Below are 13,699 nucleotides of genomic sequence, written 5' to 3'. Positions count from 1 at the left end.
GGGGGAGGAGGAAGAGGCACGGTGATGCCGCTTGCCAGGGCGTTTGCCCTTCTTCGGCCGGGTTCTGGGCTTCACTCACGGTCACTTTTATTAAGTGCACAGGTATTGCGCAATAGCGCACACAACATGCATAGACAACGACGAGCACAGGACACTGCGCGAACGCACATAACCACATAAGTCCCACGTGATTACGAGATGAGCCACAGGTGAGACGGATGATCACACGACATAACCGCACCCACGGAGATCCACAGACGCAGACTAGGAGTCGTAGACGACGTAAACACACGCCCAAAAGGGAGGGGCCGGGGTCCTCAATGTGACACTGTTCTACTGTCTGTTAAACCAACTCCTGGTGGAACGTGATTGGCTAACACTGTACCACAGTAACACTCATTATTTTATGAAACAATATTGAAAAGACAACAGTCAGTGTATCCTAAAAAGGTTTTAGTGTGTGTGATGTCTCATTTTTAATTTTAGCACATAAAAAAGACAAAATTATATACTGCAATTATGATCTGTGGAAGTCTGTGGAATTATCAGAAGTGGTTAAAGGAGAGGACTAGTCAGTTGTGGATGAGGACAGCACAGACTAGTTGGGGAAATGTATTGAGGAGTATTTTCTTCTTTAGCAATGCTGTGATGATGAATGAAGAAATCTCCGCCAACACTGACTTAGTTGGCAATAATAAGTTTATTGTAAAAAAAAAAAAAGATCAGCATCAAATCAAGCACCTAGGTCTTGCTTGAGAGAGGTCTCGGGCCAATTGTGAATCTCCTCTCTCGAACACTGCAAGTCTACCCATATTTATATGCGAGTTAAACAAAGGAGTCCTCACATCTGTAAACCATCAAACATATTGATAAAGTAAGACGAGTAGGGTAAGAAGGGTCTTAATACTTAGTATAAACAGAGACAGGACAAGGGCCCACCAGACCTTTGACCCTTGGACTAAGGTCCCTTTTCACCTAAGCCAAACCATATGTAAACCACATTCTTCAACCTCTTGTCCAGCTCAATTCACCATAAGCAAGAAGAGAAATGACTTTTAAACCAGTTACAGTTTAAACTTAAACACTACATAATGTATTACATAGGCACAGACACTACAGTATAAAGGTGGAATGACTGATGTGTTTGGTGTTTCAGGTTCATGGAGGACTGGACAGGTGAGTGGGTTGCTGTGTCATGTCATATTTAAATTTTATTCAGGGATGCTGATTCTAACCCTAACCTCAGATACTATAGCTCAGGGGTGCCCACAAGTTTTCAGCTTGTGAGCTACTTATAAGATGACCAAATCCAAAAGATCTACCTCGCCTCGAGTGTAATTTGTTGACGGGGGGTGGCGATGAACGTAAATTGTTACCGGGGCAGTGTATATATACAACCGTCAGTGCAGATGGACGATATCCTGTCATTCATCCACTACTTTTTTATGTCATGCGATCGCGATTCTCCCACCTCCTGACCATATCCCCTTCTGTGGCTCCTCCCACATAAAAAGAGAAGGCTCTAGACTGACTGGGTGACTTTTCTTGGGTCACTCCTGCACCAGTTCATTAAGCCCAGACCAGGAATTCTACAGTAGACTTCTGTAACTTATTTTTATTTTCTTCCTCTTGTTTATTTTGTTCCTGTTGTGGTGTTCAGAGACCAGAGGATGATGGGCTCCTCTTTCACATCTTGGTTTCTCTCCGGGTTTCTTCCTCATGATCTTTGGGAGATTTTCCTTGCCACTGTGACATTTGGCTTGTTCACTGGAGGCTTGGACTCAAACATCTGTAATCTGATTTACTGTGATGAGTTCTTGGGTGTTTTTGCAGAAAATACAAATACAAGTCCTTAAGTAGATTTAAGCAGTAAATTATTAATAGACTGTTGCTCTTTACTAACATATTTGTAAAAATGTTTTATTAAAATATGAATAATATTTATGTAACAGTTTCCTAAAACGCCAATTAAGATGATACAGTATTTATATTACGATACGATACAGTATTTATATTACAATATAGCGGTGCCTCCATTAAGATTACACATGACCAGAAACATGGGAGGTAGTTCTTTTAACTTTCAATTACTGATACCTCAGCCCTTGGAATACAAATTATAAAATTGACTTAAATAATTAGTCATGTTACACAATATGTCTATCAACCACACTCAAATACTTTACTTAACACATAACATTCAGTAAAGCGTTTTTCTGTTCAAAGTATAATGTTGGGGCCCTTAAGGTTGGTGCACATTGATGACCACTAGTTTGCACAAAGTAATAGAATCCCAGCAAAACGTGTACTCGTGTATTTTCTTAACGTCTCTTTTATCTCCACCCGTAATATCACAGCAAGAACAAAGAGTAGGCTGATATTCTTGTAGCTCAACCAAATGAATTACGCTGCGTCGATGTCCCGCAGTGCACATCCGGTAAATTCGCTGGGAATTGTCCCGCGACCAGTGGCGGCTGGTGCAAAAAAAACTGAGGGGGGCGCAAAAAAATGAAAAACAAATAAAGCCGTCTTAGTGCTCTTTATTTATTTGAACATGAATTTTGCCCTCCTTTCCTTCTGGCTTGCAAATTTCTCTATTACATTTGTATTAAAGTCAGTCATCAAAACAGAATTTTCTCTCATTTTGTAAAAGATGTTGCTCCAACCTGTAGCTATTCAACGTGAACCGAGTTAACGAACCGCAGATGACTGACACTACCAACAAGAGTGGGAGTGTCCGGAAGATCTGAAACCGGAAAATCTGAAACCGACCAATTAAACTGCAGCCTCACATCACGTGCTTGGCAAAAGTTTACGCATCTACATTGACTCCAATTAGACCGGCGCCCCAACTAGGAAGTGTGCACAATGTAAGCAATTAAATACAATTATGTGTTTACTCTTTTAATAAATTCAAACATGGCTATATTAGACACACAGTGTGACTAAATATTTTCCTCACTATCGCAATTTATAATGAACTCATTTTAATATCTGAACAATATTAAGGGGGCGGCGCCCCAGCGCCCCATATTGGCCAGCTGCCACTGCCCGCGATGTGTAGTCCTTCAGTGTAGCCACTTACTCACGGTAGCACGAACACGAGGTGATAGCACGCTGCAAAAATAGCATGACTAGTCAACTCAATTCAAATGTATTTATATAGCACTTTTTACAACACATGTTGTTACAAAGCAGCTTTACAATCGTATTGGTCCAGTACAATCGTATCTTACTCCTCTAAATAACAACTGAGGGTGACATTCACATAAATCACCATCCTTTGTGGAGAGCGCATGTCTGGCCTGTTTAGTGGTCTCTTTCCCACTCTCCGTAACACAACCCAACGGACACATCCCTTGATAATTTCCCCGCCCACTACAACTTCAGATGTATGACCTGCGAATGACCTGACCTGTCCATCACACCTTGCTGTCACCTGAATAGTCCATTTCCCCTTGAAAACAATAGCAACAAAGTAAGAAATTTTAAGGGTCCTACATTTAAGACGTTGCATTACTGTTCTATTATAGATTTTTATAGTCAGATGTTTTCTGTGTGTAGAAGGTCACTACATGAGTTTCCTGGTTGTTGTTCATGAACATTATTTTGCCAAAAGTATTCACTCACCTATCCAAATTATTGGAATCAGGTGTTCCAATCACTTCCATGGCCACAGGTGTATAAAATTAAGCCCCATACGCATGTTTTTACAAACATTTGTGAAAGAATGGGTCGCTCTCAGGAGCTCAGTGAATTCCAGTGTGGAACTGTGATAGGATGCCACCTGTGCAACAAATCCAGTCATGAAATTTCCTCACTCCTAAATATTCCACAGTCAACTGTCAGCTGTATTATGAGAAAATGGTGTTTGGGAACGACAGCAACTCAGTCATGAAGTGGTAGGACACGTAAACTGATGAAGTGGGTCAGCGGATGCTGAAGTGCGAAGTGGTCAAAGTCAATCACTACAGACGTCCAAACTTCATGTGGCCTTCAGATTAGCTCAAGAACAGTGCGCAGAGAGCTTCATGGAATGGGTTTCTATGGTCGAGCAGCTGCATCCAATTTATACATCACCAAGTGCAATGCACAGCGTCAGAGCATACTGCTACTGGACTCTACACCAGTGGAAGTGCATTCTCTGGAGTAACGAATCGTGCTTGTCCATCTAGCAATCTGATGGGCGAGTCTGGGTTTGGCGGTTGCCAGGAGAAAGGTACTTGTCTGACTGCATTGTGTCAAGTGTAAAGTTTGGTGGAGGGGGGATTATGGTGTGGGGTTGTTTTTCAGGAGCTGGGCTTGGCCCCTTAAGGCGCATTTCCACACGGGCCTGCTTGGCGCGGTACAGTTCGATTCGCGACGGTTTGTGAGTGTTTCCATTAGTACCAGGTACCAGTTTGCCGGTACCTTCAGGTACTTTTTTCGTACCTACTCGCTCGAGGTTCTAACCGTTCCAAAGCAGTACAGTTCTGTGACGTGGAGTAACAGCATGACACTGATTGGCCAGGGAGTGTCATCACAGGTTGTGTCACAGGAGAGCGACTCCTCCGCTATCGACTCCTCCGCCATTGTTGTACGGTGTTGTGGTCGCATACAAATGATGTCACGCGACTCCACCCTCATTGTGGTGGTCCACCATTGTAATGGAAACACAACGCGACCGTACCGCTCCGTTGCGAATCGATCCGTATCGAACCGTACCGCGCCAAGCAGGCCCTAGTGGAAATGCGCCATTAGTTCCAGTGACAGGAACTCTGAATGCTTCAGCATACCAAGACATTTTGGACAATGATGCACCCAACTTTGAGGGAACAGTTTGGAGCTGGCCCCTTCCTCTTCCAACATGACTGTGGACCAGTGCACAAAGCAAGGTCTATAAACACATGGATGGCAGAGTCTGGTGTGGATGAACTTGACTGGTCTGCACAGAGTCCTGACCTCAACCCGATAGAACACCTTTGGGATGAATTAGAGTGGAGATTGAGAGTCAGGCCTTCTCGTCCAACATTAGTGTGATCTCACAAATGTGATTCTGAAAGAATGGTCATAAATCTCCATAATCACACTCCTAAACCTTGTGGACAGCCTTCCCAGAAGAGCTGAAGCTGTTCTAGCTGCAAAGGGTGGACCAACGTCATATTGAGCCCTGTGGATTAGGAATGAGATGCCACTTAAGCTCATATGTGAGTCAAGGAAGGTGAGTGAATACTTTTGGCAGTATAGTATGTACAGTATGTATTATTAATGCAGCACTGTTTTCTTCACATTAGCAGTTTATGCCAAAAAGCATGAGCACATTTTATTAAAATGTTTCACAGTACTGCTTTTACACATAGGAGTTGTATTATCAAACACCATCAGTCTAAGCTTGTGTGTGTGTGCATGTGCGTGTCTGTGTGTGTGTGTGCATGTGCGTGTCTATGTGTGTCCCAGTGACCACGAAGTCTAAAACTGTCTTCTCACTAATGTTGGTTCTGTACTCATGACAAACTGATCTGAGTACAGTATGATGACCTCACAGAATAACAATACTCCTGCACTGTCAGGCTGTGATTGGTTAAACTAGGGATGTTCTGGCCAATAAGATTCAGTGTCAGCTCTGAGAAACTGATGAATGTCCCACGTGTGTTAGACTGCAGCACAAAAGTTAAACACATTTATCAGGAGGAGAGTGTGAGTGTCCTCATAATGTAATATCTACACTACACACACCACACCATTTAGAGGGAGGAGCACAGGATACAGTTTAATTTACACTTTGCTGTTTCTACTGTAATAATTTGCACGTTTTTCACTGTTTTGTACAGCTTTACCCTGTGTGATGTATGTCAGTAATATTAATGAACCATGTGTTCCTGTGTGATACAAAGAGCAGTTTACAAACATGGCAGACTAAATAATCCAGTCACAAAAACACATACAGTTACATAAACGATTTTTTATTATACTGACAATACATCTGCAGGCCCGTAGCCAGCATTGTGATGGGGGGGATCTTTTTCCCCCAAAAGTAGACTTTATTTGGCTCTCTACTCCAGTGCCCCCTAATTATACAAGCACACTTCAAACCTTTTAATTTACACATATTTTATTCATTATAAGCAAGGTTGCCAACTTTTCAAAATCACTAGGAGTGAGATTTGATTTGGGGGAAGGGGGGTGGTGTGTGTGTCAAACGTTGACCGGGGGGGGGTTATGTCTTATATGTTTCCTCTATGCCGCACCTAAAGCGATCGATCGCCAGTGGTTGGCGCCAGAGTGAACTAGTAACTCATTGAATCATAGATGTAGATCGGAGATAAATAAACTAGATTTTTTTTTCAGAGTGAGAAATCGGATGTATGGCGTGTGAGCATGTGAAAACGGTCAAATGCGTGTGTCTTACGCTCATTGCGTGAGAGTTGGCAACACTGTTATAAGTTTGTGAGTCTGTTGTTGCTGTCCTTATTTGTTCGTCTGTATATTCACCGGAGATTAACAATTCATTCATTGAATAGCCTACCTATCTTGAGGGGCATGTGTGTACGGAGGGGGGGTGGGGGGGAGGGGGGGGGGATCGAACGAACCCTTCGATCCCCCCTGGCTACCGGCCTGCATCTGGCAAGTTCATTACAGCACTATGAGAGTTTGAACAAGATTGTAGTCGTCTGTGGTTTGAGTTGAGCACCTCTGGTAAAAAATAATCCAACCAGCAACAGTCTCATCACCTCCTCCCTCAAACCATCACCCCCTCTGTTTCAGTGAGAGATCATTATCTGCACTTCTGTTTCTATAAAGCAAGAATAACCAACAGGAAATCAGACCCCAGTCACGTTAAGGTAACACTCACATTCCTTAGTTATGGTGTAGTTCAACATTGTTTATCTTTCTCTGAAAGGCAGAGAATTTCTTTCACATGTTCATGAATGTAGAAGCTGGTTTAAATAGATTTGTTTTATCTTGGTGTTTTATCTGGAAGATAACTTTAAAGTGAAGTGTAGAGTATGTGAGACACAAGTCTCAGGTCATCCACATATAAATGAAGTGTAAACACAAGTTGGTGTACGAACATTTGCCTGTCAGACAGGTTTGTCCATGTCAGGACACTGTGGCAGGGTATCCGTGGGTCCTTAAAAAGTCTTAAATGTCTTAAATTTAGTTTTAACTCGGAAATGTTTAACTCTGAAAATTTAACACTCCAGTTTTTGCTGTGTAGGAGAGGACGTAAACGCCATTGGCTGCAGTAAAAAATGATTGACAGCTAACTCTGGTTGATAATTGGCTTAATAAAAATTGATTGAGAACGAAAGTCTAGTATCTGATTGGCTGCAGTCGAAAATGATTGACACATGCTCCGCCCTTTACCCACGCCCACCGGGGCTCTGGCCTGCAGCATTACATATATGCGAGGTTCCACGTGTCGACAATGACGTAATCGCGGTGGCTCCGCCCCTGCGCGAGGTCTCCGCGTGCTGTTGCTTCGCGAGGTCGTGCACCCCCCTCAACAACTTACACTCGCCACCCCCACCTGGTTCAAATCTCACTCCAAGCGATCTTGAAAAGTTGGCAACCCTGGTATTATTTTTTCTTGTGAGAGGTATTAAAAAGGTCTTAAAAGTCATTGAATTTGAGATTTAAAAATGTGCAGATACCCTGCTGTGGTTATGTGAATAACTAAGCTGTTGCAAAGAATCACACATTATTTATAATTGAACTGAATTTGCTGTTTTTTGTTTTTTAACAGTGTGCCCACATTTGTTTTTTGTTTTATTATATGGGGGGGGGGGGGGGGGGGGATGGGGGTGATGATACATTGCATATTTTTCATTAGATTTATTTATTTTTTGTTAATATGTATATCATAGAATTTGAGTTGCTTTTAGATTATTTGTAAAAGGCTTGTGTGCAAAACACAATAACTTATTTGTTGATAAATGTATACACATACCAGCATGTGGGGTATACAGTAAAATGGTCCTACAGTCCTACAGCACAGTGGAGAATGATAAAGTCCTAACGAGATATACGAGTATGATAAAGTCCTAATATTATAATCACAATTTACATTTCATGAACTCGATAAGAACTATTTTGCATCATGTACTGAACTGAGTACTAAACTAGTCTGTACTCAGACAGGCCAGAGCATCACATGGGTGAATTCATCTCCTTGACTCCATATCTTCTGCATCTGGTCCTCAGAGTTCTGTAATGCAGCATAACAGAGCTGCTTAGTACCAGGATCCTTTACAAGCAAACAAGGGGAGTTATGTTGGAGCCCCACAGGTACAAAAACAAGTACAACATCAACTGGGTGAATTTGGTTTAATTAAAACTGATCCAGGTACAGTGATAGAAGCATGTAGTGACATACCTGGTCATGTGGTCTCTCTCCCTTCTTGATGGTGTCTGATTGAGGTGTAAAAGGAAACAGATGTCAGATGTTGGACCAACTGGTAATAAATCACATGTTGTTGTGCTGAATTAACTCACCATTGCAGCTCTCCCTTGTCCAACTGAAGGAACATACAGTGAGATTCCAGATTACAGACACACACAGTGCCAGACACAGAATCACCAGCAGCACTAGATGTAGTAACAGACTTACATTATTTACAATTGTGTTTTACAAAATAAAAGAAAAAGTATTAAATGTAAATACTACAGACAAACTAATCAAACATCAACTAATTAAAATCAGTGAATTAAGGGAGGGTGAAATGCACAGCAGGATGTGAGAGAGAGTGAGAGTTTAGGAAAAAATCAAGCGCATGTGTGTGTGTGTGTGTGTGTGTGTGTGTGTGTGTGTGTGTGTGTGTGTGTGTGTGTCTGCTCTTGATGTTCCAGGTTCCTTGGCTGGAGAAGCTGCAGTCAGTAAGATCATCACACACACCTCACCACTCACCTCACCACTCACTACATCACTCACCTCACCACTCACCACTCACCTCATCACTCACCTCATCACTCACCTCACCACTCACCTCATCACTCACCTCACCACTCACCTCACCACTCACCTCATCACTCACCTCATCACTCACCTCACCACTCACCTCACCACTCACTACACCACTCACCTCACCACTCACCTCACCACTCACTACACCACTCACCTCACCACTCACCTCACCACTCACCTCACCACTCACCTCACCACTCACCACACCACTCACCTCACCACTCACCTCATCACTCACCTCACCACTCACCTCATCACTCACCTCACCACTCACTACACCACTCACCTCACCACACACCTCACCACTCACCTCACCACTCACCACACCACTCACCACACCACTCACCTCATCACTCACCTCATCACTCACCTCATCAATCACCTCACCACTCACCTCACCACTCACCTCATCACTCACCTCACCACTCACCTCACCACTCACCTCATCACTCACTACACCACTCACCTCACCACTCACCTCACCACTCACCTCATCACTCACCTCATCACTCACCTCATCACTCACCTCACCACTCACCTCACCACTCACCTCATCACTCACCTCACCACTCACCTCATCACTCACCTCACCACTCACCTCACCACTCACCTCAGCACTCACCTCATACCTCACCGCATCGCTCACCACTTGTCACTCACCACTCGTCACTCACCACGTCACTCACCTCACAACTCACCGATCACTTCACCAGTAACCTCAACACTCACCTCAACAATCACCAAAAGGTAGTTTCTCAATGAAAGAAACTTTGGCTGCCATATACTGTAGCATCATGAAGGGCAGGTTTATGTGATGATCACTATTTATTTCATACAAAGAGACTCAAAGGTACTTGCTTGAAGGGGCTATTGTGGTGTGATCACTCTTTTCTCCTGCATTGTCAGCTTTTGTTTGGTTTAACTCTGCACATCGTGGTCAATAAAATATAAACACCATCAGCTCTTAGTTCATCTGGATTTCCCTTGGATGCTTGAATAAGTGTAGTACTGAAGAATTACCAGGAACTGGGACTCCACAATACCATGTAGCGGATAAGGCAGAAGATTGTCTAATCCCTTGCTCTGATGGCCTACAGGCCACAATCACAGGACATGCATCGGGTCAGAAGTCATAAGTCTCTGGTCTCCGCTAAGTGGTTTCTATCACTAACGTTTGCTGGGGGGGGTGCTGAAGTCACAAGCACAGGAAGAACCACTACCCATAAAATTAAAAAAACTAATTTTATCTGGACTTTCCACAGTTGCAACCCTAATGGCCTCTTTCCTTTCTGACCTTCATCAATACTCATCTCCAAGAAGGCAGAAATTTCAGAGATTCTTAGGACTTTTATCCCAAGACAGATACTGGATAATAATCTAGCCTAAAGGAAGTAACTTTGCAAGATGAGTCTAGGGACACCAAACTTGCCATCATTCCAGTCAGGGGAAGGACCCCTATCATCAATGGAGGAGTTAGGGCTCTCGGGTCTTATTCAACGAATGTCTCCCTACCAGAATATGATTAAGAACTCTGAACTGAACTTGATACCTAGGATAAATCCTGTGTCTATACCATTTGAACATGAAGTGATCTGTAGTTGATATAAATGCACCATTTAGAACCTCTCATGTATTAGGTATTAATGGGTCCAGTCCAAGTACTGTTCAGTGTATAATCATTTATACCTCCCACGCATTATTGTGGATCACAGGCTCATATGCACGTGCTATGGCGTTTAGACTCAGTGAGGAACTGTTAGGGCCCTCTATGCCCTCTCAGAGGGCCTAAAATATTCTTAAAACATAAATATATTGTGACGCCGGGGGCGTCGGGACAGAGGCAGCCGGAGACGTGGGTTGGACAGAAGGTGGTTTATTATCCATGGCAACCAGTAACACTCGTAGTACGTAATGCACGGTAAAGCTCGTAGCGCATACACTGCAGATGCAAGGTAAAGCTCGTAGCGCATACACTGTAGATGCAAGGTAAAGCTCGTAGCGCATACACTGTAGACGCAAGGCAAGGCTCGTAACGCATACACTGGAGATGCAAGGTAAAGCTCGTAGCGCATACACAGTGGATACAAGGTGACGCTCGTACACACACGGTAGGGACGTGTTGTCAACCAGAGACGCTCGTGTAGCGGCAATGTGCAGCACTGGACCAGACGACCTGCGGGCTTAAGAAGTGCAAAGTAAACAAGAAACAGGTGCTCAGTATGATGGTGATTGCGACTGTGGGAGTGGCTGCGTGCGCGGGGGTGTGTGCTGGGATCGGCTGCTGGCCGGGTTGCGCGCCCTCTGGTGGCGACCCGGCCCCCTCACCGTGACATATATATAATAATTTATCCAATTTATTTTTATCTACTTACAGTTTGACAATCGACATCTAAACAATTACAGAAATATAAGCAAATAAATTATTCACCCGTGTCTATTCAATCTGTGTTGGAAGGTGAGGGGTTAAGTGGAAGCCTGTGAGCCTGTGTCTCCCCCTATCAGGACTGTGATGCCCGCTGTTCGTTTACAGAGGGCCTGGCAGTTATAATTCAGCTCAATACCAGTTTCAAATGACAGTAAAATTGACCAATCATATCTTCCCTCTTAGTGGGGGGGCTTAACTGTATGATAATTTCCGCCCGCTGTGACGACGCTAGCTATCGTTAGAGTACCACTGCTAGCTAGTTTTGATTCATTCCTTTGATGTCCTCATGCGCGTTGTTTACATATTCCGCTCCCGAGGAACACGGAGCTGTGAACCTTATTTTGTTGGAACCTTATTTTGCTTAAGAAGTTATCTAGTACAGATATTATTGTTTATTGCGTTTCTAAAGCTGTACTGTCATCTCAGTTTATTATTTTTTATTTATTGCAGTTAATTAGGAGAGGAAATTCCAGGGGGGGATGGGCCCAGGTCATGGTCATGGTCATGGTTCGCTACTGTTTAGACTTATGTATTAAGCATATACAGACGCTGTGACTCACAGCTCTCCTTACTCGTGTACTTTAATCAGTTTTTTGTGTGCTGTTTTGGTATGTCGTATGTCATTTACGAACTCCTACAAACACTACAAAAACGTATGGATCTACAGTACTGTACATCGGATTTCAACAGGAAATGGTCATCAGTAGCATTTTTCATCGCACTCAACATCCCGGACGAGAGAGCGAGACCAGCGGGATCTCCGTAGATTGTTATCGGGTCTGACAAGCGACGTAGACGACATCGTGAGAGGAAGCAAAAACGGGGCTGCGGGGTTGGACTGCTAAATAAGGAAATGGCCACACAAACCACCTCTGCCAAGCCTCTATCTCTCAAACGCCAGATCCATGGTGCACAAAACGGATGATTTAAAGTTACAACTAGCTGGTAATCACTACATTCGAGACTGCTACATGATCATCATCACAGAGACATGGCTACATGCTCAGATTCCCGACGCTTCAGTCCAGCTAGCTGGGCGCACCCTACACAGATGGGACATGAACAGAGGTGGAGGACTCTGCATCTACGTGCATGAAGGTTGGTGCAATAGTAGCATTAATGGACAGGCACTGTTCCCCCGACTTAGAGTTCATGTCGGTGAAATGCAGACCATTTTACTTGTCCAGAGAACTAACTGTAGTTATCATTACCGCAGTCTACATTCCACCAGATGCCAATATAAAAACAGCTCTTACTCTGTTGCTGAACATTATCAATAACCATCAGCGTACCTATCCTAATGGAATTCACATCATTGCAGGGGACTTTAACAAGACTAATCTCAAAACTGTTTTACCAAAAATATACCAACATGTGAAATGCCCAACAAGAGGGGAGAATTCACTGGATCATGTATATTCCAAGATCAAGCATGCTTACAGAGCCATACCCCTCCCCCACCTGGGTCAGTCAGACCGCCTCTCTCTGTTCCTCATCCCTGCATACACCCCCCTTATCCGACAAACAAGGCCCAAAAGGATCACCATTACCACCTGGCCCGATGACGCCCTTACCAGACTACAGGACTGCTTTGAACAAACACAGTGGGAAGTTTTCCAGCATGAAGACCTGACTGAATACATCAGACACTGTACTGTCTTACATCAGACACCGTACTGTCTTACATCAGACACCGTACTGTCTTACATCAGACTCCATACTGTCTTACATCAGACTCCGTACTGTCTTACATCAGACACCATACTGTCTTACATCAGACACTGTCTTACATCAGACTCCGTACTGTCTTACATCAGACACCGTACTGTCTTACATCAGACACCGTACTGTCTTACATCAGACACTGTACTGTCTTACATCAGACACTGTACTAATACAGTCACAGTGGAAAAGTCAACCCGGGTATATCCAAACCAAAAACCATGGATGACTTACCAGGTCCGAGCGCTCCGCCAGGCCCGTGACCCCTTCAGATCGGGCGACAGAGCACTATATAGTGCCACTCGTGCTGACCTGAGGAAGGGCATCAGAACTGCCAAAGCAGAGCACAGGAAGAAAATAGAGGAGCAGTGTTATGTCCTATGAATGTGTTTGTATATAGTGTTTGCTGTCTGTTCCGTGCAAGACTCTGCTCCATGTCATTCCACTCTGCACTATATAAGGCCCTTCCCAGAACCTCCTAGCGAGACATTTTGCTCCTTGGTTGTGTTGGTTGTTAGTAGTTAGTATTCTGCATTTATATATGTTGTCTTTGAAATCTGGTTTTGACTACTGTTTGTACTCGTGTTTGCTTTTGCCTTTGCCCCTGT

The 13,699-nt window shown here is 43.7% G+C and overlaps 1 long non-coding RNA gene across 1 annotated transcript; it reads right to left on the bottom strand.

The window, feature by feature from the left end:
- Positions 1 to 7,791: 7,791 nt before the first annotated feature.
- LOC143486798 (uncharacterized) lies at positions 7,792 to 9,090 on the bottom strand. Its single transcript, XR_013123682.1, has 3 exons — positions 8,476 to 9,090; positions 8,357 to 8,391; positions 7,792 to 8,188 (listed from the first exon to the last, which is right to left on the bottom strand). It is a non-coding gene; the product is annotated as an uncharacterized LOC143486798 (long non-coding RNA).
- Between the last annotated feature and the right edge of the window lie 4,609 nt (positions 9,091 to 13,699).

The sequence above is a fragment of the Brachyhypopomus gauderio genome, unplaced genomic scaffold, assembly GCF_052324685.1.
Source record: "Brachyhypopomus gauderio isolate BG-103 unplaced genomic scaffold, BGAUD_0.2 sc45, whole genome shotgun sequence".
Lineage (NCBI taxonomy): Eukaryota > Metazoa > Chordata > Actinopteri > Gymnotiformes > Hypopomidae > Brachyhypopomus > Brachyhypopomus gauderio.
The sequence above is the reverse complement of the archived record's forward strand: the minus strand, read 5'-3'. Positions and strand labels throughout refer to the sequence as shown.